Source organism: Stegodyphus dumicola, chromosome 1, assembly GCF_044657685.1.
Source record: "Stegodyphus dumicola isolate Sdum_Otavi_A_Nest chromosome 1, ASM4465768v1".
NCBI classification, from domain to species: domain Eukaryota; kingdom Metazoa; phylum Arthropoda; class Arachnida; order Araneae; family Eresidae; genus Stegodyphus; species Stegodyphus dumicola.
The window spans coordinates 78176900-78202733 of NC_140768.1; the positions used below are offsets into that span (position 1 = coordinate 78176900).

A 25834-nucleotide genomic window follows, 5' to 3' on the forward strand; every position below is an offset into this window, starting at 1 on the left:
TATGATTTGTTTACCGCTGTTTTTCACAAGCCGTTTTACGTTTAAAATTACAACTAAATACTAGTATTTATCAAACCCTAAATCAAAATAAATATATTAATGGTTTTGTCAAGTTAATCTTGATTACCAAAACGCTAAAAATAAATAAAATATTATAAAATACGTTTTATACTTGGTAGTGGATTAAGGAAACATTTGATTTAATTACCTGATACACGTTTACAGTAGAAAGATCCGCACTTCGATATTAGACAATGAAACCTCATTCTTTCAGATCAACACAGATATATGGTGATACCAAAGTAGCCGAAATTAAAACCAGCATTCATGTAGTCCATGCAGTGGTTACTGTACGTGATTCACTAGCTGCAACATTCCGTTGCATTCATAGTCGTCTTCAAATGGCAATTATGCAAAACGTCACGGAATTATCAAACAATGTCTTATGAAACAAAGAAATTCAGAAACATGCTTTTAACACATCGGTTAATGAGTTAACTGTTAAGTCCTCTTTGACCCGATAAAACTTTTCTCATCCCAATGGAATTCCATTTAAGTGCCTAGTCAACTATAATGAACTTGATTATTCCAATGTCATTATCTATAAGAAATGTCATGTTGCATACTAGGGGAGGAGAATGTAGCGGTTTTGTTCATTTTCAAGAAACATTGAACCTATAACAAGACCATGATTTTGCTCCAGTCGCTATACATCTTCGACCTTTGACCAAAGGCTTCATGGTTCTTTGCTAGGTAATGAAATCTTTGTATTTCAAAAATGCATCGACAGATGTCGTCACAACAGTTACCATATTAAAACCAATACAAAAGCTTCTCGGTTCCTTCATTTATTTTTAGAAGTTTAACAGTATTTGGGTATTTGGTACAGTCTTTAGTACTCATTAAATTATAGCTATATATTAATTAATTTTCTTCATTTTTCTTTCCTACTTTAAGTTACGATTTAAGCTTGGTTTAAGATAAATTTATTCTCAAAATTTTTTATTTACACAAAACTAAAATTTGAACATTATTTGAAAGAACTTTTAATCAAAATACATAAAACTTGCATGTCATTTAAATGTGCAATTTTTGCGCATTGTTTGCTAAAACTATTTTTTATCCAAAATTCCTGATATAATACTTATAAAAATTCCTTAAAATCTTTGGTTGGAAAGTTACACTTATTAGATGGTAAAATGTGAAATTAATGACAACTCTGGGCCGCAAGCTGTCCTGTGAAATTCAGTGGACTTTTTTAAAACCCTCTCCTATTTAAGACTCGCTTATCAAGAGAAATTTAATGGCATGGATTTTAAGAATATAATTTTATAATATTTTCAGTTTTATAATTATTTGTGTTCGTAATCTTAAGAATATGTTTAACAGCTGCTTAATACATTATCTAAGCAACGATAAATGATTAAGGTTGAAAGCAAATATTCATTTCCAATAACAAATCGTCTACTGAATTGCCATTTTGCTGAATACACATATACATATTAAATATTACTAAATTGCTTAAATATTGTCTGCCAAATGTGGAATTTCCTTTTTTTTTCTCTTTGTCGGTAGATTAAAAGTTTCATTAAGATACAGAAATACTCCTTTAAATTACGTTTAACACAAGAGCTAAGTAAACGATTTAACGTGTAAGCTAAGTAAACGGAAATGAAATGGCAAAAGTCATCAAAATAATGGCCGAATTTTGAAGGTCATATATATAGGAATATGGTCGCGTAATACAAATGAGTAAGCCCACAAATTATAGTATTGATTTCAAAGTTTTGAATTTAAGGTATCAGAAAAATGCTTTATATGATCCCTTTTGCTATCATAATTTCATTTTTCTCAATATCTGATTTATTATACTATCTAATAATTTCCAAAATGAAAAGAGAAAGTTAAAACAAACAATTTTTTGTATTGATAGTTTATTTGATTTAAATAAATAATTTACTAAGCATTGTATTTAAATTCTTAGTTTTGAAACTAATACCATAAAAAAGTGATTTAATTGATTCAATTTACTACAAGAAATAACCGAAATTATCAATTATTTCATTCATCTAATTCTGAGTTAGTAAAAAATCACATTGCGTGGGTTTAAACATACATTTATCATCAGTGAAATGGTCAAACACCATTTTACGAAAGATAAAACTTTTAGCCATACAGTTTTCTATCTGTAAAAGTCACAAATGATTCTGAAACGGAAGTTCCGGATTTACGTCTTAAGAAATAAGTTTCTCCAATAAATTCTTTTCTAGATCACCGCTTATTTTAAGTCGAAAAACTAAGAGTTCAGCTAAAAAGGATTTTTCTAAAGTGTTATGGTTCGTTTAAAGGGATTACAGTGCAATGCATCTTAATCACTTCCATTACAGACTTTAGAGTAATCGCAACATTTGAAGAAACAGCAATTTTGCTTGCTGTCTTAGAAATAATCCTCTTAAATCAAAATAAAATTCTGATTAACTAGTGACCTTTTTTTCATTTCATGACTTCATTAACTAGTGACTTGCATTTGTGATCCCTTATTTCTCTCCTTCTCTACATTTGTATATATATAAAACACATTTCATTATATTTTTGTATTATATATATGTATATATTTTTTCATTTTATTATACATAAAATTATAAAATATAACCGAAAATTTAAAATGCATAATTTTTTTTTGTGTGTATGATTGTACGTATGATACATACAGAAGAAAATATTATTAGTTAATTAGAATTTTAATTTGATTTAAAAGGATTATTTCTAAGACAGCAAGTAAGATAGTAAAAATAAAAATATGTATAAGTAATAAGAATAAAAAAATGAAAAAGAAGAAAGAAGAACGAAGCTAATAACACAAAATGCAAGACGGGCTGCGAACGCTTTGTCTGATTAAATCAAGCTTTAATGTGCGCACAATATTCCCAAAGCAAACGATATGTAGCAAAAAGAAAGCAAAATGCTAAAATACGAGGAAATTTATGAAATTCGAATGAAGCCATGAAAAATAATAAAACAAGTTAAACGATTCGAAGATTTAAATTCGAAATAAATTAAAATTCATTATGCTTAATTATGTCATGCATATTAAAATAAGGAAATAACAAAAATATTAGAAGTTGTTTAAAAATCCAGATTAAAAATTAGGTTCAGGACATGAGAATAATTACTGCAAAAAGTATTAAAAGGTACCATGTAAATAACACGCAAATTTCTTGTGAAAATTGTGCTTTCGCTTAAATATGAAAATATATCGGATATTATATATATCATTTATACATATATATTAATAGACGTTTCTGTGTTTAGAATGGTAATCAATTTGTTAATGATCATTTTGCATTTTAAAAGTACCGAACACATTGGTACTCTAACTGTTTGTAATTTTTCAATATGAAAGTTCCTTTAAATGTAAGAAAAGAAACCAAATCACGGTTAAAATGATAACCTGCCTCGGGCAGTTAGAGAGAAGCCAAGTATAATTATTTAATAAACTTGGCTTCAATAATAATAGCCAATTTAATAAACAAATGGAATGCATTCTTTGTGGGGGGAAAAGAGAAAAAAAAGGGGGTAAAACGAAATGCAGTATTTCAGCAGTTTTTCGACGTTCGGCAGCAAAGACATGAAAAGGGGAGCAGTTAAAACATCGATGAGTTTTTAAATTGCTTTTAAATTAAATCGAGAAATGGAAACAGTAGATTTATATGCATTCGAATAATTACTAGTTTCATGCAACCGATGTTTTCTTTTTAAATCACTTTTATTGGAAAGGATATTGGATTGCTTTTATGTTTTTTCTTCGCTTTGGTGAAAGTAATAAAATCATTTTACCGTTCAAGGAAATGTTTCCTTATATTAACCTCCCACGAAGGTTTGCCAATTTACATATGAATTAACTCGGCTATTCAATCATTTCTCGCGGTATAATTTCTTTCATAAAGATATAGCTTGCTGAACTGAAAATCAGCATTAATTACATTAATATTAATTATTTTAGAATATTTTAAAATAAGTTAGAAGTCATCAGACTTTAATAATTCATTGCATAATTACTCAAATTTCAAATTCAGATGATAGCCTCATATCTAATAAAAATAGAAAAAGAAGGAAGCTTCTGCCCGGTATCAAATTTATCAAAAATATGCAAGTAAAGCGAATGTTATAATTTATAACATAAGTTAAACTTGTGCTGTAATCTGTAATAAGAATATTTACTTGTATTTTATCGGTTGTAACGGTATGGTTTGATTTATTTTATTATGGCAAAGCACTCGAGGGCTAGCTGCTTAAGGGGAGGGATGCCTTTGTGGAGGATGTTCGAAGAGAACTGGCTTATGTATATATTACACATGGGGAAAACCATGAAAATGCTCAAGCAGTCAGCCGGTTAGTGGGATTCGAACTCTGGATCGAACTAGCAGTATTCAGCGACTTTACTTTAATGCATAAACACCTTCTGTGAAATTATAAAAAGTCATGATATGAACGGAAGAAAACAGTTCTTGTTCATGCCATTAAATGACTAATATCTTGGTTGTATGTACGTTTTCATTATATGCTTCAAAACGTTTGCATGCAAACCAGAAAAAATGTGATTCAATATTAACAGGGCACAATCATTTCGTTTCATTAATTTCAGTTTTGTTATGTAGTAAAAAGTTAAAAATTCAGTACAATTAGTCTCAATAACATATTCGAAGCCAATTTTATTTGATAATTTAAGCAGAAGTATTTTCCAATGATTTCAGCAATATTCTATACTGTTTTAATAGGTTTCAAATTTAAGCAGCAGTTATTTAAATCATTTATATGGTCTTTGAACACTTAACTGGACTGAGTTTAAAAGATATCATAGTATGTGTAATTTCTTAAAACCGAGGGCTTATCTGCTTGCTTTTCTCATTTTAGGCTCACTATGTTTAAGGAACCGTCGTATTTCTTTGTGCAAAGCAAGATGATTTAGCAAGAACGAAACACTGAAATATTTCTTTCTTACTAAATCTGTTAACGTTTTGAAAAGAAATTTCATTGAAAATATTTAACAAATATTATACCAATGTGAATTTCATTCATTCCGTCTCTTCAGTTAAGTTCTTAACAGTCTTCTTTCTTTAAAATTCTGATAAAAACGTAGTAAATTTTGTTTCAAAGCTGAGTGAATACAAATTATCTTCAGCTACTTTTTTTTTTGCCAGCTTAAGATTTTTCAATTTACAAATATAAAATAGCATCTTTGTACCATTACATTTTTGCGCTATTAATATTACTTTTAGGATACCTGAAAAGGTATTTCTCCCGCTCTTCTTAGCATGCCTTCGTGGTGTGGTGGTCTGCACGCTGGGCTCATGTTCCATAGGTCCGTGGTTCGATTCCAGACGAAGGCGTTGCTCATTTGTCATGACTCCTACTTCCAATTAACCTAATGTCTCTACAATCCTTTTGTTTAGAACGCCATTTATTACATCTGTTGCAATTTACAGAGCTTTCTTTGGTTGCTTCTTTTGTCATTGATCCAATTCTGGATTTTTTTTTACTTTTATACATGACACATTTACATTAAGATTTGTCTCGATAAATTTTTATCATTCTGTTTTTTCACTTCTGTTGATTCAAAAAATTCTAAAGGTTCTTCGTAAAATCAACTATCTGCCTTATTGCAAATTTACACGCATCTAACTGAAGCAGTATATTGCAAAAGTATTATTATCCAATACATAACTTATAAGGTATTTTCTACCTTATTGCCGCGAGCCTTTGTATTCTAATTAGAAGCACGTCTTGGCTGGCAATCGAAAAGTCCAAATGATCATGATGATCAAAACAAACGAATGATCAAGAGTCCGATTCCTGGCCAGGACAATGCACATATTTCAAGCTACCTATTCCAAACTAAAACGCATAATGGTCTCTACAAACTTTGCGTCTCATATTATCTTTGATTCGCAAATACGCAATACTGTGTTCAGATTAAAGCACTTTAAAAACAAATTAGTATATAATTAGTTGCATTTATCGCAATAATTTATTTTTGGACGCAAAATTTGAAAACGAATACGGATTGAAAAGTTTTATTAATTAATTGAAAAAAAAACGAGACTATTCTTCCTATAATTCCAATAATTTATATTATAAATATTTTATCCTCAAATACAGTATTTGATGCTAAGAGCTTGATTACACACAACAAACGCTGAAATACTTTCAAACTGTGTAAAAATTAATTTATTTATTAAACGATGAGTTCTATACAATGAAGTTAACTAATAATAAATAACTCACATTTACAAGACACTCATTCATTTTCAAGTCACTAATTTCACATACATTTAATCTGATAGCGACATTAGTAAATAATGAAATTACTATATAAAAGAAATTTTAGCTTTTATCGTTATCCTAACTCAGGATGTAAGCGGAAACTAATTGGCACCAATTTTTTTATGTACGTAACCTGTACAGTTTGCTTCACGGCATATATAATGCAGTTGCAGGGAAACCTATTTTGCAAGTGAATGATTTCTGACAATTTAGACCCAAGAGTGCTCAACTGTAAAGCCACAAATAATTCGATTATAAGTTAGTATTTAAGAACTAATTCGCTATAGCTATTTTTTTTTTCTTTTCATCAGGTTCTTGTTATTATGATTAGCTTTCTGTTGAGCTTCATTTTTGATATTTATTATTAATGTTTTTATTTTTTTCCCTCTTCAAATTTTGATTGCAGCTTAAGTTCCTGGTAATCATCTTAAGAAAAACATTTCTAAAATGGGCGCAGTGTTTATATAATACAGTCTTTAAATCCGTTTGATCGTTCATAAAACGATATTATTACAATAATCAAGAATAGTTTTAAAAATCATACATTTTACTAAGCAATCATTAAAAAATAGGAGATTGTGTCGCTTATAAAATTACAACGGTAATGTTAAAGAAAGGGGAAATGTCTTTCTTTTAGAGCAGTTTAATAACATACATTATGAAAATATTTGGAATGGATACAGAATAGTTTTACTGATTCTATAACCTTTAAGTTCGTAGATACAAATTAGTATATCAATTTAATATTTAAAATTACACACTTTATATAAAAGATATTCTAATATAATTCTTCGTTTTCAATGTTTAAAAATACACTAAAAATTTAAAAAAAAAACATAATTTAAAAAAACGAATCATCATACTTTAACATACTGATATGTTTAGAACCTTTTCATTCAGTAATTAATATAAATGCATGACTTACTTCATTTGTGTAAATAATACATAGCATAGTTTTGCGTACTTTAGTAAATGTTATTTTTTTTAAATGGTTAATCTAATAAAAAAGAACTTAAAATGATGTTCTAAAAGGAATCACAGATATAAGCATAAAATGCATCTCCGTTATAAATGAGATCGAAGAAACCTCTGTTATAAATACTATTTTGTACCATCTGCGTTGCTTAAAATCTCTAATATTCGAACAAAACAAAACTAGTTTGTGCTGTTTTTACCTTCATGGTTAGGATGAAAGGACAAATAAAATTTTAATGAAAATTTTATAATCTTTACATATTTCGGATTTTGTGAACGAACGATGGAAATTTTCCTATTGCTTTTCCATATAAAATGGTGTGTGTGTGTAATTATGGCAAAGCCTCGAGGGCTATCTGCCTAAGAGGAGGGATGCCTTCGTGGAGGACTTTCTAAGGGAAACTGGCTCGTATACACGTTACACATGGGGAAAACCACGAAAACGCCCATGCAGCCAGCCCGTTCGCGGGATTCGAACCTCGGACCGAACTACCAGTGTTCAGCGACTTTACCGCTCGGCCGCTGGTGAGCCCATATAAAATGGAGTTAGCTTCGTGAAAGCAGAACTGAAATTCGTTAAACATTTAAAGTCGTACTGGCAATTTTTTATGGAACTTCCACAAAGGTTATAAGTAAAAGTTTGTGAAAGAACTTCTGGAGTTCTATATCAAAAGCATTTCTTATTTTAATAAAGCACAATGCGATTCCCTTGCTACAAAATTTTACATGGTACAAGTTTAAACTATGGCAGAATGGGAAAATTGGGTACATCTTTTACTTCGAAAGGAAATATTTTGAGAAAGATATCTGAGAGGAATTAATCGACAAAATACTCTTTTCAAAACATATGCATCAGAAAAAAAAAATTTCAGAAAAATCCTAAAACATAACAAATCTCTTCGCAAAAGTTATGAAGATACTTTCTATTTTCTAAGTAATGTTTTTTCCTCTTCACTTCTGAAAATTCAAACTGAAATAAAGATGATTACTCTGAAATTTATCATAATAACAAGGTTTAATATTGATGAGCAGTATGAAATGTTCAATAAACTGAGGAAAATGAAGTATGAAACATCTGATGTGTACACCGCATGATTTCCATGTACGAAATATTAAATTATACTCATTTTCCCCTGCACTCCGTTTAAACTTTATTTCCTCGAATTTCCTTACAGATATATTTCTCAAACTCCATTATCACTTCCCGGCAAGGTAAAAATACATAAAAACTCAAAATATCTTCATTAAAAATTGAAAGATATAGAAAACCATAAAACACCAAACACCATAAAACACCAAAGTTAAAACAAGTTAAAAAAACAATTTTTACAATTAAAATTCTACGCAAGAACAAGCAATTCGGCCATAAGACAAGAAGGCAGATTTTTTGGTGCACAAAACTAAAAGTTTTCTTTTGTACACGGTAAAAAGTCACTGAAGGTGCAGAAAGACTTATTTCGCTATTCTGCTGTATTTCAAATGTAAAAAAATATGCCAGCTGTGGTAAAAAAATTAGGCTTAACGGCACTTAAATAACTTTTAAATTGTTGATAATTCTATAACTATTGCATGCAGTTAACAAAAACCTTAACTAGAAGATAAGAATAACATAATTCAATCATTTTAGAGCAAAAAATGCACAATTTACCAACATACATGAATAAAAAAACTAAGCTCATTGAACCGAGTAACAGAGTGGGAATATATATATTTATATATTTTTGGTACAGCCGATTGCAACCAGAATAGGAAGTGCACAACTACATGTTATAGCAGTTCTATATACAAAATTCAAATGTTCTGTGGCTACTCATTTTTGAGTTATGCGAGATACATACATACGTACGTACAGACACCGCTAAAATCTCTTCTGAATTCATTTTAAATCAGTTTTGTAATTAGTTTGGAAAAAAAGAATCCTTTCTTCTGTCCTTACGTACAGATGTCACGCAAAAACATCCTTAAATTACATTCGAAGCGGTCAAACCGGATATTTTCGTTGAAATATGATACCCGGAATTTTTCATGATTACAATACTTCCTTTATTTCGTACAAGAAATATAATACGAAGGGTAACTATTAAATAAGGTCACTTCGAGTGTAAGGGATAACTGGTATTTTACTATTTTGTTATTTTATATTGAGAAGTTTTGATAGAATAAAAAATAGTACGGGTTTTTTAATAAAAATCCGTAAAGGATCTTTTCCAATTAATTTTTTTAAAAAATATTTCTTCCAAAATGGCATCTATCAAACATGATCTACATAATAATTAAATGACACGTTAAATATACATCGATTGCTATATCGAAGTCACAATAATTTGATACACTATTCTAGGAAATTTTAATTTATTTCAGTAAACGTGCATTAGCGTATATCATACATTCATCACACGAATTCAGTTTATCATCATTTCAAATATATTCATGTTTTTTGTGCGACATTATTTTATGGCCTATTTTAAATGCCTTCAGAAATGTAAACATATGACACAGGAGACATTTGATGATATAAGTAAATAAATTGATGTAATACTTAAATAACCTATAACGTATACCTATGAATTCGAAATGTAAATACATGACACCGGAGAAACTGATGCAATACGTAAGTAACCATGTACGTATATGTATGTCTTCGGCACTGCCACAGAAAAAATTTGATGGTATACGTAGAGAAATTGATGCATTGCTTATAGAAGCCATTGAAGCGTCTAATATTAGAAAGGTTCGATCAGTGCTAAATATTTTTATACTCTAAATTAATTTATTAGTTATAAAATCAGGTAATATAACACGTAATAATCTTTTGAACTGACGAATATAGAAATCCTTAACTCGTTAAATTGTTTGCAGTATAAGGTTCTATTATTCATAAATTAATAGTTATTTTAATTTGTTAGCCTTTCTCTTTCATCTTATTTCGATAGCGTTTCCTTGCCAGTATGTAAGTCAGTTACGATGAGCAAGAGTGTATATAACTGAAGTAGCGAAATGTTTAATTAGAACGGAGTTACGCTACTGTGAGCGCAGATTAATAATTCTACCAGCTGTTAACTTCGAATATCGGCTTCGCATTCTTGCCGCCGAAATTATTGTTGCGTGCGTACGGGTTCGTTATGAAATGAATGCACAAGTCCGATGAAAAATGAATAAAAATTTATTATTATTACAACAAAAATGCTTAAATTTTTTTAAATTATCATGCAGTATTACAATATCTCACAGTAGTTATCTTTTAACTACTCAAATGTACAATAGAACGTAATTCAAAACAGCTAAAGAACGCAAATCCTCGAATTTGCTATAATCAACAACGGCAGTTTTCTAAACAACAACAAACTAAGCAACTACTACGAACTGAGATGTTTTCCTCCTTTTATAAGATTTTAAAATCACGCGCTAGAATTTTCCAGTACTTCCTCGAAATCAAAAAGAGATATTTATTTATTTAATGCACGCGCTCTTGTATTTTAAATTTTCCGGCTTAGCTTTCTTTTAATATTCGTCACGCGCTGCACTGCGCGAGAAATAAAACCATTTAATTTATAATTGAACTAACATTAGCTTTTTAAATACCAAATTCGTAACATTGCCCCCTTCCCAAGGACTGCACGTCCCGGGCAGTACAATCCCTGGACAGGAAGCTAAACTTACAACTTTGGCATAAATGCATTAATAAGCATTACATTACAATAATAAACAACATGAACAATAAATGCAATACATAAAACAAATCAAATGCTATCAAATACAAATCAAATACACATTTAAAAACAAAATGGACCATGGTCTTATACTATTTACAATTATTTACATTATGTACTATGGCCATAGTAATGAGCTAACCTGTCGTAATGAACGACTTTAGGTTTAGAGTTCGAAGACTTACGGAGACGTCATTCAGTCTGTTCCGCACTGTACATGGACCATCCGAAGGTGACTGTAGTTTAGGACTGAGACCTTTTCGTTCAATCCGGTTCCACAACCTCACCTTGTCTCCTTCGTTGGATCTATGTCCAGTAGCTCTCGTGTTGTATCTGGTCTTCACTTTCTCCGTCGCCAAGTTCACTCGCTTTCGTGCGAAACGGGGCATCACTTCAAAACGGGCCTGGACATCTTAGATGTGTTCCTCATGCGATGAAGGTGCATCCGTACGGCGATCAAACTGGCGGTCACAAGGCAGACGAAGGTCTCGACCAAAGAGCATCTGGGCTGGAGAAGAGCTGGTAGTCTTGCGTTTCTTTTCGACCCTAGTATGATTTCGGCAGCTTCCCAAGCTGGATCTTTCGGACAAGGCGTCGGCATTTCCAGGCGAGGATCCTTTTTGAGGATGGATAGTCATGCCATCAGATGCTGAAAGCAGTTTGTTGTTTTTCAAGTCTAAGGAAAAATTGTAGTTCCTTAAAAAGTCCAATCCGAGTATGCATGGATCTGTGATATCCGCTACATAGGCCGTGTGATGGTAGGCGGCACTTCCAAACGTGATGCTTACGTTTAACTTCCCAGTTATATCGATCTTATCACCAGACGCAGTCTGAAGGGTAACACAGGATGGCGTCCAAATAAGTTTATCTTTAAACTGTTCAGCTAAATCTTTCCTAATGATGGTAACATTAGCTCCTGTGTCAATGATCATATTGCAAGGAACTCCATCGATATTCCCATTAATGGACAGTCCGTTGCTGTTGCCACTCACTGTATAAATTTTAAGCGCTTTAAAACAAGGTTTTTCATTATCTGGCAACCTCCGTTCCTCGATATGGTCACTAATTTGTTTACAGCTTCGTTGCTGGGAAATGGTCTTATTTTCCGTACCTCGGGGTGTTTTGCAGTTTCTTCGTATGTGGCCTTCAACTCCGCAGTTCCAGCACTTTAGAACTAGTTTCTTTTCACTTCTGTCCCGTCTCAAGCCACTGACTTGTCTGGTAAAATCATCTGCTTTATATTCCGTGCCCTGGGGCGTTCTGCAATTCCGTCTTAGGTGACCTTCACTACCACATCTCCAACACCTTAGAGCCACTTTCTTCTCGCTCCTACTCCGTATCAAATCTTCGACTTGTCTGGCTAAATCATCTAAACGAGCCATCATTTGATCCACTGGCTCATGGACTCGCACAGCTCTAACTGGGTAGCGATCTCTACTAGTTGCTTGCTGGGCTGCCTCGAACTTCATGGCGTACAACAGAGCGCTTTTTATGTCCTTTACATCTGCCATTCGAAGAGCTTTCTGTATTTCAGGATCCCGGATGCCGTCGATGAAATATTGCAGCGACAGGATTTCTCTTGTTTCTGTCGGGCACTCCGAAAAGGCGTGATGTGACAGCCTTTCAACATCCGTGGCGAGCTCCTGAAGTGTTTCGGTGGGCTTCTGCTGACGGGATTTTAGTTGAAGCCTGCTGTAGTCTTTCAAACACTTTTCACCAAAGCGCAGCTCCAATGCGCCGGATAGAGCTTCAAAGTCTAGTCTCTGGTTTTCGGGAAGCGTCTGCAGGATATCCGCTGCATCTGTTCTCAGAGAAGCGACGAGATAACAGGCCTTAGCTTGGGAATCCCATCCATTCGCATCCGCAACGATAGAAAACTGGGTCTTATACACTTCCTAGGATGTCTTCCCATCATATGTGGATAGCTTCAGAGATGGACCAGCAGGCATCGGTAAGAATTTAAAATCATCACTCTTGCTCCCTGCCGTCGCTACGAATTTCTTTAAAGTATCCATTTCTTTGGCAACTGCAGAAACTCTCTCATCAATTTGTTGTTCGATTTGTTGTTGGACGGCACAAACTCTTCCTTCAATTCGTTCCTCCACAGCAGAAACTCTCCCTTCTATATGTTCTTTTACGGAAGAAACTCTTTCTTCTATTTCTTCTTTCACCGAAGAAACTCTTTCTTCAATATGATCTTTTACGGAAGAAACTTTTTCTTCAATATGTCCAACTTTATTTTCAACTGCGTCAATTCTGCCTTCCATAGCTTCAAATTTATTTTCTATTATGCAAGTAATTTCTCTTTTCATTTCTTCTTGACCAGCTTGAACGGCTTTCATATCGTCCTTAACGGATTCCTGGCCCAATTTCATTTCTTCCTTAACGGATTCCTGGCCCAATTTCATTTCCTCTTTAATTTCTTCTTTAAATGAGGCAAAGGCTGATATTAACTGCCTTAATTGCTCTTCCATCGCTCTTGTTATTGGCATTCAAACCCCACTCCTGACACCAAAAATTGTTGCGTGCGTACGGGTTCGTTATGAAATGAATGCACAAGTCCGATGAAAAATGAATAAAAATTTATTATTATTACAACAAAAATGCTTAAATGTTTTCAAATTATCATGCAGTATTACAATATCTCACAGTAGTTATCTTTTAACTACTCAAATGTACAATAGAACGTAATTAAAAACAGCTAAAGAACGCTAATCCGCGAATTCGCTATAATCAACAACAGCAGTTTTCTAAACAACAACAAACTAAGCAGCTACTACAAACTGAGATGTTTTCCTCCTTTTATAAGATTTTAAAATCACGCGCTAGAATTTTCCAGTACTTTCTCGAAATCAAAAAGAGATATTTATTTATTTAATGCACGCGCTGCACTGCGCAAGAAATAAAACCATTTAATTTATAATTGAACTAACATTAGCTTTTTAAATACCAAATTCGTAACATTATTATACTGCCGATGTAGATTTCTGAGTCAACTTCATAGTATAAATCGAATTGTGTAGTCTTGCACTATTCTTTACCTTTGCATTCAGTTGCTACTTTATATTCTTAAGCTCCTAACCACAAGTAGTTGGTGACCGTGCAAGCACGTAAGTCCGTACCATCTGTAAACTAATAAATAATAAATAAATTGAATAAAAGGATCTTTTACACCTTTCCGTGGTTATATTCATCTTCGAGTCTTTATGAGAAATCGCAAATTAGACTTTTAAATAGATCTAGTTACACTGTATGTCAGCAAAAAAGACTAGATCCCATAACAGTATTATTAGTATTTATCCTACATATATTATACTTTTCGTTACATTTTGGGAATGAAATGTAGATAATTTATAACCTCTAAAATGAAAAGTCTACAAAAATTATTTGTATGACAAACTGGCATCCAATATCAATCAAGTTTGCCATATGTCTGCAACTAACATTCTTTGACTCGGTTTCGAAAATGGATTATATCAAAGATAACATCTATGGCCTTTTGCCATACTAATGATCTGGAATTAACATAGAGATCATATTACTGGTTGTTATTATTTGTAAGACTTCAGTAATAAAACTGTATAAGTTTTAGGAATAAAACTATGTGTAATGTCGCAGCTTTAATTAATTGTGCAAACAAATACCTGCCAGTGATGTACGTCATATACTACAGCAATATGGAATAAAGGAATGCATTCCATCAAGAGTCAGGAAAGTGAGAAGGGCAAATATTATATTTCCTAATTAGGGTAAATATTCGTTGCATCATACAATTACCCAGACAGAACTCAATGACCTATTCGAGATTTGATATTATGTCCAAATAAATCTGAATTGCTTGCAATGCAAGAAATGTGTTACATACGTTACGTAATACTGTATACGAATTACGATATACAGATTACAATATAACCGTACAACGTATTGTAATATACAGATTACAATATACCGTGATCCGAACAAAGAAAGTATTCATTTTTATGAAACGGATAGCAAGATATACTTTAAAAAAGATACTTTACTAGCCTGACTTCCTCTAACTGTATATTACAAGCTAAAGTTGTAAACATTACGTTAATTTTATTAACAGTTAAATTTTTAGTTAAACTTCTTTCCTGTCAAATCCTTAACTTCAACTTACTACTTTCGGCCACAACGTAGTTTTAGAATCCCGTCTGAATACATAATGAGGAGGATCGGTATTTAAACAGCGAAGTTTTTTGGTCTTAGAGAGAGAGAGTTATCAGGTATTCTGTCTGCACGCGTTTTAGGCTTCTCTCTCGTAAGCTATTATTACGCTCGGCCGTACTTAGGCCCTTGATAGCTTCGCAGTCAATTAGCGTTAAGGGGCCAACTCGGTTAGAATCTTGATAGCTTCGGCTATATCTCTTTCGCTTAGGTTAGTTTTAAGTTACTGCTTAGCCTCTTAAGTTCAAGCCCAAGTGTCGGCTTTTATTGTACACTCCAAGACAGAGTTCTGTTAAATCTTATCTGAATAATAAAGGGTTATTTACCCTTCCGTCTTGCTGCTTCTTGTCACACGAACTCAAGCGATTATTCGCTTATCAGTTCTTAAGGATCTTCACTTTCTACAGTAACTTAGCATTTACAAAGTGAGGAACTCTACAAAGTGGAGGCGACAATTTTAATGCTTCGAGGAAGTTTAGAAGCACTACATCTGCACGTGGAAACAATTTACCCCTGTTTAATATGCTCAGGGAAGAACTAGAGTTAAGTTATTTTAAAACAGCTATTGTACACGATGTAAAATTAAGTAGAGAATTTAGTTAAGTAATACGTGATGATTTTATGCTCATTTCTCTTTTAAGAGGACAGTTATTATTCATGCTTCTACTGCAAACAGGCTAGAAGCGAAACCTAGAACTACAGTGAAGTAAAATGATATTCAACATAGATTCTGAAACACTTTGTTATGAACTTGGCAAATGGTAAATGGATCTCTAACAAGCCATTTTTACTTCTGTTTTATATTTGTTAGTTAACATAAAACTGGTATTAATGAAACTGTTCCTAGAGGCTTTGGGACAAGACTTAGATCCTTTTTGTTAACGAAAACTTTCTTCCCTTTGATAAAAAATGCTAGCATAAAAGAAGAAGTCCTGAAATTCGAAAACATGTATTAAATGGCAGTCTTCTTTACAAACTAGAAAATGAAATATTTTCATTTAAGAAAGATAGGTAAAATCTCTCCACCAAAATATGTATAATTAATGAAATTCAGTTTTAGTCATATCCATCAGCTGCAGGTTTATCGAAACAGGAAACATGAAAAATGTCCATTGCCTTCGCTTAGATTCGAGTTTCAGCCTCCCAGTACTAGACGGATGTGCTTCCAATTATACCACGAAGGCAATCGTAGAGAGAAAATACCTAACACAGTGTCCGTAAACTATGAAAAAATCGTTCAAAAGATGGTGAAAGTTTTTCTAAAGTTAGCAAATTATATATCTTTAAAACTGCATTTTTAGTCTTCTTGTTTTCTTCACCTTGTTTTCTTTTTTCATAACTTGGGAATAATTAGGGACGGAGAAGGTAAAAAATTAATTACCAGGCATTGAAGTAAAGCCTCTTACCACCACAGTGTAATGCAGCGATGTTTGCTGACTATTGCTGGTCCATAAGACACACGCATGTAATGAACATTTCAATCGTAAAATACGTATTAATGCAGCATATAAATACATTTAAAATGCATTCTTTCTTTACAAAATATCAATTATTTCTAACGCAACTATGAAAGCACATAAAATAATGTTACATTAGGTTTATGTTAAAAATTATCGCATTTCTTCATCAGAATGCGCTCGTGGTATAAGAGGTTAACACGTACAGCTAGCAGCTGGAAAAATAAATAGTTCGAATCTTTGCGAGGGCATAACTGATATTCATCTTTCCTGGTCAGAAATGTTTAATAAGCTCTACAGTGGCATTCGAACTAAAATGTAATGGACAATAATTCGTCACCAGCGTATTTGGTCGACTGGATTTTGTTCGTTTCCACGATCTCCTTTAAAAGGAAAAGAGTTCAAAGTAAGAAAATTAGATATTTCCGCTAAGAGTTGGAAAATCCGCAGTTCGACTTCCGGCACGAATACAGCTGACTTTTTATGGTTTTCCGGTTTCGAAAGTCATTTTGATTCGTGCAATGAATGGAAACAAATCCTCCATTTTCATGAATATAAAAACCAACCATTAGGCATGCAGTACATGTGCAGTACATTTACTATGCAGTACATGTGCTATGTGACTGATACATCAACGTTAAGTAAAGGAAGAATTAAAACGGTCCTTTATGTTGAATAATATACATTATGTCGAAAAATAAGTGTTCCCTCGAAATGAATAGGAATTATTTAAACCGGAAAACAGCTTTAGAAATTCTCCATAACTCGAGGGTTGTGAGTGAAGATGTCAAGGTTAATGTTCTCCTTTTTTACTTATTTCAGGTTTTATGCTACGTTACCGAATCCCATGATTAGGATTCTCTGACACTTTGCTACATATTTCTCTCTTCTAGAAAATAAATGACGCAGCAAATTATTATTTACTGATATTTTATTTCCTTCCTTCTTTTCTTCTATTGCCCAAGGCAACGACTTCTCCGAAAGAAACAAAATCCCAGCAACCCCTCCAGTCCAGAAGCGATGGTCATCAATTATATTTTTGCCAGAGTTACCGATTTTTCGATATATGTGTCTCTAGGTTCTAGTGATGTAATTTGTGGCCCTTGGACGCCTAACTTTCGTCAGACGCGGTTAACGCCCCAAGAAACCCGGCATTAAGAATAGCTTTTATATATCTATATGAAGGGATTCACTTGGGAAAAACTGAAAATTAGCCGTTACGGTGTACTTAATGCCAGAAAAATGCTTTATCTTATTGATTATTGTATGAAGATTTTCATTATTTTTCCATCTGGTGTTGCTATTACTTGAAGAAGCTCATTCGTATGAAGTTGTAAAAATGATAGCAAGCATTTCCTCTAAAGTAAATTTACCTGCTTTTACTTGTTTTCCGAATTTATGTAAATTTAAAAGATTTATCTCTAAATTAATACTTAGGACATTTTTGTGTATTGCAAATGACACAGTAATTTTCATTTGTGCATGAAGTATGATACTTTTATTTCAAATCTGGATTTTGTTTTAAAAGTCTTGTAAGTTATTTAACAGAAATGTAGTTTTTTGAAATGTTCTTATGGACCTGGTTTGAACAGAATGCGATTTACCGATTCTCAAAAACGATGGTATTGACACAGCAGCCTAATAAAATAAGAAACAGCATTATACGTATATGACTCGCATGATACCTATATGACGTATGAAAGTATGAAACTGCAATATACGTTTATGCGTAAAATATGAAACCGCATTATACGTGCACATTATACGTGTTGCAGAGACATCAGGTATTCTGAGGAAGCAGGCAAGATGAAAAATTAGCAACGCCTTCCCCGGGAATCGAACAACGGACTTCTGGATACCGGCCTAGAGTGCAGAACCACTACACCACGAAGGTGCGCTAGAAAGGCGGGAGAAATACCTTATAGTATGATGAAACAAAGTACGACTCCGGTATTTCAATAGCATTCTCAACTAATTAATTCTCAACTAATTAGTTATAAAACGAATATTTAAATGACTTTCTGTCTTGTATGTATATAAATGTCTTTTTAAATTCACTAAAGATTTTTTTTCACGGAACGCTATATCAGCCCTAGACATTTTCATACTTTAAAAAAATCCACTACATACATTAAATACATAAATACTACTATATAAAATGTTATAATGTTTGTTTATTGAAAGAAAAAGTGTGACGTCATAATAGTAATTCCTAATACAAAAATTTAAGTTTCCGTGACACTTTCAGTAACATGTAATGCTGGGGGACAATGCACAAGTATGAAGCATTTTGCCGCTGCTTGCCTATACATACTAAAAATGTTATTGTACTTGCGAATAAGAGAACTTCCATAAAATTCTAAATATGAGACATTTAGAAAAAAGTTGGATGAATGCAAGTGAACTCCCTTTTTTTCGTTTTCTTCCAATTAAATCAAAATTGCATTTGAAACAATTTTTAAAAATTTTAAAACTTTATAACGTTATAAAAATATCATTTGTATGTTATCTTTATCGGAAACATTTCTTTGCTTGCCTTCTTTGCCACACATGGTTCAAATTAATTATGTGTGCTTTAAGATAAATAGAAAGGAAGTTAGGAAAATTTTCTGGAAATACCCAACCTTATTGTGTCGTCTACAAGTAATCTCTACATAAGAGATTCTCTGTTATTGGTGAATTCCGTGAAATGGTCTTTTGGAGACGAAAGAAGTTTTGATGTTGATCCTTCTGAACGAGCTTGAAATAGAAATGCAACGTTTGAAGTTCAACAGTGTATATTTATCAGCTAGAATTTTCGAGCACTTGGTACTACGTATTTTAGAAGTATATTTACGAAATTCGTTCTTTTCTCGAAGGCTTTCTTAAGGAGGCTTCAATGATACTTGTACCATACATTAGTCTTTTTCTACGGCTGGTCTGAATGTAACAATTTTGGGGATTCAACAAAGATTAGCTTTTCCTTATCTAATACTTGTGCATTTATTTAGAACAATAATTAAAAACATTAACTCACAGTATTATTTATCAAATGCATTCAAAGAATCGTGCATAGACAGTGTAACTACATAAAGAATTCAAAAGAGAAGTTGACAAGTTTTATTTAGGATATAAATACGATAAAAATTTACATTTTCTCCTCATAATCATGTCACGTGTTTTCACAAAGATATCCTATATTTAAGAATAACGAGTATTAAAAGAAATGCGATTATTTAGAAAGATAACAATAAGTTAAAGAACATTTAAATTACATAAATATCATAAAGTGAGAAACTAAATTCAGACGAAGGAAATTAACAAATTTATTAAGTATGTTTAATGTTATTTCTAACGTTATTCTAACAGATTTGTCGTATATTTTTTCCTCATCCCTATTCACTCAAAGATGTTAAAGATTTCAGCTGCATGTGATGTGAGCCTAAGTAAAGTGCACTAATTTAAAACTTTAAAGTGTACGTATGTCCTACTATTCAAATTTCCCGAATTTGATCTTTAAAATCTGAAACATAAACATGGTTAAAATTTATTTTTTTCACCAATTTAGCAAGAAGCGACACAACAAAGAAGTCTTTTTCTTTGGAAACAATAAGGTTCTCGATTTCCCTTTCTCCTTTTCAACAATCAATGATTGTGCATAGTATCCGTTCCTTACGCGAACAGGGGTAGTCATCCATGAAGGAATCTTTGATAAATGTTATTGGCTAATAGCACCTTCGTTGTGTCACGAACTAGCAGCTCCCATGATTTGAGTTCAAGCGCAATCATAATTCATGAGACCATTTAATACAGCAGCTCCTGCGATCAATGCATGTGGGCGTGAACACGACATCGGGAAAGATGGTTGGTTTGCTGAAGGCAATCTCGGAAAAAAATTCTTTTCCAGTACAACGAACATTACGATCTCCAAGTATTTATATTATAATATAAAATATTGCTGTTCTCAAAAAGATTATCATCAATGAAACCATATTTTAATAATGCTTTAGAAATTAATCTAATAATGTTTTGTAATGATCATATCTCTAATTTGTCGAGCTCCAGATATGCAGAACCATAATTAACTGAATTTAATCTCTTTTCTAAACTACGCAAAACAAAGGTTTTATTAATTTATTATTTATTTAAAATTGGATAAGAGATAATAGCCTACAGCAGTAGTTCTCGTTGCATTTTGATCGACGTCAATTTAGATTAACACAAACTACAGAGTGATTTAAATGTATAACGATTATTATTCTTGCTAATGTACCACTACTGACTCATTTATTTGCACAGATTCGGGAAGTATGATGGTAAGAGGATGCTGAATACCAAGCCCTTGAGTTTGTGTTTGAATACCGGCTGAGATATGCACGTTCGTTTGCAGTATCTTATCGTAATTGTGAGAAATACAGACATTTAATCTTAGACGATTGGTCTACTTATTAGGTAATTAATCTTACGTTTCACAAGATATTGATCGAAAGGGGTATCTAGCCCTCAGATTCCCCTTCAACTGATTATTCTTCGTTGAAACTAATTTGGGTTTAAGCGAAAAATTCTTGTGGGCTTTACCTTACTTGAATTAATCAATCCGCAAACTAATTTAAAATCTACGATTAGTATATTCACATATTTTGTCAAGAGCTTCATCTTTTTGTGAGAGGTCAACCTGCATATCAGTTTCACTTTGCTACTTTGCTTACATTCCGATATTTTTACTACATAAAATAATGATCTGCAGATATGAGACATCAAAAACGAAAGTAAGATTTTAAAATGCATATTGGAATTCTAAAATCTGATCATATGATTAGTGTTATCAGATTTCACATCATAAAATGCTATTAAATTAATTTAAATTAGATTGTATTTCATGTAAACTGGCTAATAGTTCTCGGCTTGTAGACGCTAGCAAGAAAATAATTATCTACTAAATATAGTTTACTATTATTTGTTCAGTCTTTTCACTTATATACTAATAATTTTTTAACGTTTCTGTAAATGGCTTATGTGATCTGATTTCCGTAAATAAAAAACAGTTATAGTTTTATTTCAGTTAACACAGAAATGTGTTGTGCAATTTAGACAAATTAAACGTAATTCTACTGTTTAATTTTTTCAAAAGAGATAATTTATTTTAGGGAAATAAAAACGCCTTATTTTTATTTAGATGTATCAACTTCGTTCACAAAAAATATAAAATAACGAATAAGTTACTTCCTCATTTGCATTTTAATAAATAGATACTCAGATTGCCGAAAACAGACACAATATTCTCCAGACTTTTGGAATATTTGTATGGGCTGTTGTTTCGTTTAGTCTGGACACTTGGAGTTCAAATGGAGTGAACTGGGTCTCATATTTATACTTAGTTTAATACTGTAAACGTTTAATTCAAATAAACAGTTTTCGTTTACGTTTCTGATTTCATCTGGGTAATGTCCAGAAGATGAAAATCCTTTGCGCATTGTTGGAGACTCAGAAGTTGTCGCACTAGGAGTATTTTCATGCAGAATATTTTTTCCGTGGCAATTTTGTGTGGGTATTGATTTGTGACCTTAGCTCTGGCGTTGTTAAAAGAAAGTACTAGTTTCTTAGATGGTGAATGAAATACAGAGTACATTACTGTAATTACTATAAAATTACTTACAGAATGAGCGTTTGTAAGTAGTACGTTTAATTAACCTTATCTCTGGATAAAAGAATTGGAATTGATTATACAATTTGGTTATATTTTCTACTTTGTCTTGAATTCAGCATTATACCTTTGCGATAATGTCAATGGTATCATAATACTTAACTGGATTCTGCGAACTGCAATGGAAATTAAATTGTTTATAGAGTCTCACTTTGTTTGGTAGCATGAACTCATGAGCTCTAGAAAGACTGTAGAATAAGTCAATCTGTCTCAACCTGTAGACAAGCAAAGTCAGAAGAAGGGTGTAAACAGCCATTTTATTTGAACACAAAGAAGTAACAATGACCCAATTTGGTTTTACACAAGCCAATACTTCTGGTTTAACTTAAACAAGTAATGTTGAACTAAAATTAAGTGTAGTTAGATTAGCCTAATGGCTCACAGGATAAAGTAACGCGCAGGAAGGCTCTGGTTTATAGAAAACCGGCTAAGCACGGTTATGGCTAGAAGCACTCAACGCCACAGAATCAATCGCTATTTAGTCACGGTAACAACGTGGCTTCAACTAGGCAGAATACACTATAAAATTAACTTGCAAAACCTTTGCTTAAATAGCACTTCTTTCTCTCTCAATCTAATTAGACACACGCTATATCATTTACATTCTGGCATGAAAGCGTTTGTGAAAAGGATAGCTACAGTAAAGTAACTTTAACTCAAAAAAAAATAGTTAAAAACAAATAGATAAATCCTCACATGTTAATTAGCTTGGCTTTTAAAACCGGCGATTAAATAAAATAGTTTTAGTTGACTTTTATTTAAGTATTATTTCTCGGTATTGAGAAATATGATATCAGCAAATAATATAACATTATGAAATATGATATTGAACGAGACTAAACATTTATTTACGGACTTAAAGTGAAAACTTTTATTAAAACTAGGAGCTCAAAATACATTTTTTCTGTTCTATTTATTGTCAGAGAACCTTTAAAATATTCTTACGCTGCATCTGATTTGTAAGCATTCAAAATAGCTATCATTTGCTAACGTAAATCAGAATTTTTTGCAGAGTTTGAGAGTGTTTTAGACACCCAAATATCTATCAAATAAATATTTGCTTCATTTCAAACTGCTTAGAGTTTCCAGTTTTGATAAAAGAATTTATATTCATTATAAATGTCGTCACTTCATTTTCACTTGAAATCAACATTTTCTTAATGACAGATATACACTCACTTCCAAACGTTAAGCACTAAGATGTAAAATGCAAAAAAATCAACAAATATTGCTTTGATTGACACAAAATTGGGCAGGAAAGTAGCATATATATTTATGCATAAAACAAAATCAATAATTATATACATAAGTGAACACAATATTAATTTTTTTAAGTTATCAGATAATGACATACAGGAGACTTAAACAGAATTATGTATAAAGTGAAAATAAACTGCATAAAATGAAAAAAAGAACATTAATAGGGTATGTGATCCCCTCCCTCATCTGTATACAAAGTTTACACCTTGTGACCATGCTTTCAATTAGGTGGTCAACCGCCGCAGAATTAAGCAATCGCCATTCTTCTTGTAGAGCAGTTTCCAGCTCAATAAGAGCGGCTGGAGGTGAGAAACGGGAAGGTACAGCACGGCCGTGAGCATCCCAAAGATTTTCAATGATAAAAATTTCATAAAGACCACTTAAGGTCGGGCGAATATGCTGGCCCCGCCATACGCGCAATCCCTTCACTCTCCAAGTAGTCATCGACGATGTCAGCTCTATGGGGATGTGCGTTATCGTCCATTAAAACAAAAGTAGGGCCAACTGCTGCAGTGCAAAATCTCACAATGGGTTCTAGGACTTCATCTCGATACCGGACAGCCGTCAAAGAACCCTGTTTAAGGATGCGCAAGTCGATGCGATATCCTAATGAAATCCCTGCCCACACCATATGGCTTCCGCCTCGGATTGCGTGCTGTTCGGTGATGTTTTGGGATTGATTGCGTGTTCGTTGTTCACGCCATATCCTTATACGCTTGTCATCTAACTCTAGAGCAAATCTTGACGCATCAGTAAACATGACATTGCCCCAGTCAGACACATTCCAATTGACATGTTCCTGGCACCACTGTAATCGTGCCCCTCTTGATTGGACGGATAGAGAAACACAACTCGAGGTACCCAGGCGTACAGTCCATTCATATGTATAGTGATGGGCAACTTCGGTACTTTCTTGTACCCGGTACAAAATACCCGTTACTCAAGTAACCGTTACTTTGAAAAGTACCGAAAACCGATTTCAAGTACCGAGTACCCAAGTAACGATTTGGAGTACCGAAGTAACGAAATACCGGAGTAACGGTTTGCTGTACCGGAGTACTCTAGTAACGGTGTGCTGTACCGGAGTACCCTAGTAACGATTTGGAGTACCGAAGTACCCTAGTAACGATTTGAAGTACCGAAGTGCCCTAGTAACGATTTGGAGTACCGAAATACGCAGCTAGCGATTTTGTGCACTGAAGGAACTCTGCCACGTCACCACGTGTTTGATTTTATCTGTACGGAGTAAGATTTTGAATACCAGAAAACATGTCAACTACGGAAATGTCTGAGGAGCAGGAGAGTGCGGCGGGTTGTTTCTGGTGTTGGGTTTGTGTAGATTGTCTTTGATGGCCAGTGGGGGTTGGGAGGATTGGCGCGGGAAGTGGATGGATGGAAACATTTTCGCTTTCGGTTGTGTCTTGTGTGCAGGTGCAGCAAAATCGATGGGTGCTCTATCAATTTCGTGAAAGAGGTCGTCCATAAATGATGTCACGCTTGGAGGGGGGTTAGTAAAATTGGGACAGTTTGTGACAAGACGGGGGAATCATATTTTGATTAAAATAAAAATATTTAAAATCAGCAGATTGAATTTTGAAGTTATTTTAAAATTACCAAAATTTGAAGGTATTTCCTTAATAAGGCGAAAGCAACTTTAATGTGATTTTTTTTACTTATTCCTTTCTTTCCAAAAAAAAAAAAAAAAAAAAAAAAAAAAAGGCATTCAGAGTAGGTTTTGAGAATAGGGTAGCGGCAGAAATTGAAATTTTATTGCTATTGTGTATTAATTATGTTTTTGCGGTAAACTTTTCTCTTATTTCATACAAAATAAGTGCACGAATCATTATTATTGTTATATTTACAGATGTCATTAAAACATATAGTTTAAATTTTAAAATAAAGTCTGAAATATGATCTATAACGTAACAATATTACGTAAACTTATACTTGAACTGCAAGTATAAGTTTACGTAATATTGCGTGACATGTGACAAAGGGGGGAGGGGGTATGTTGAAGTGTTACACTTTGTGACAAAGAGGGGGAGGGGGGTCCAAAATGTTGCAGAAAATTGTGACATCATTTATGGACAGCCCCAAATGAGCATAGCTGCCGTACTTGAAAAACGTCGGAAGATTTTCTTTGTATGATATTGAAGGAAGGGAGAGTACACTATGTTTTTTTCGGCTGTGTTGTGTTGTTGGAGGGAAACAAAGGAAAAAAATCGGAAAATAGAAAT

At 32.9% G+C, this 25834-nt stretch overlaps 1 protein-coding gene across 3 annotated transcripts in view; it reads right to left on the reverse strand.

Moving 5' to 3' along the window:
* LOC118182141 (cytochrome P450 2J6-like) overlaps positions 1–25834 on the reverse strand; it is a 145976-nt gene that overhangs the window by 60977 nt on the left and 59165 nt on the right. The gene's annotated exons all lie outside the window — the stretch shown is intronic.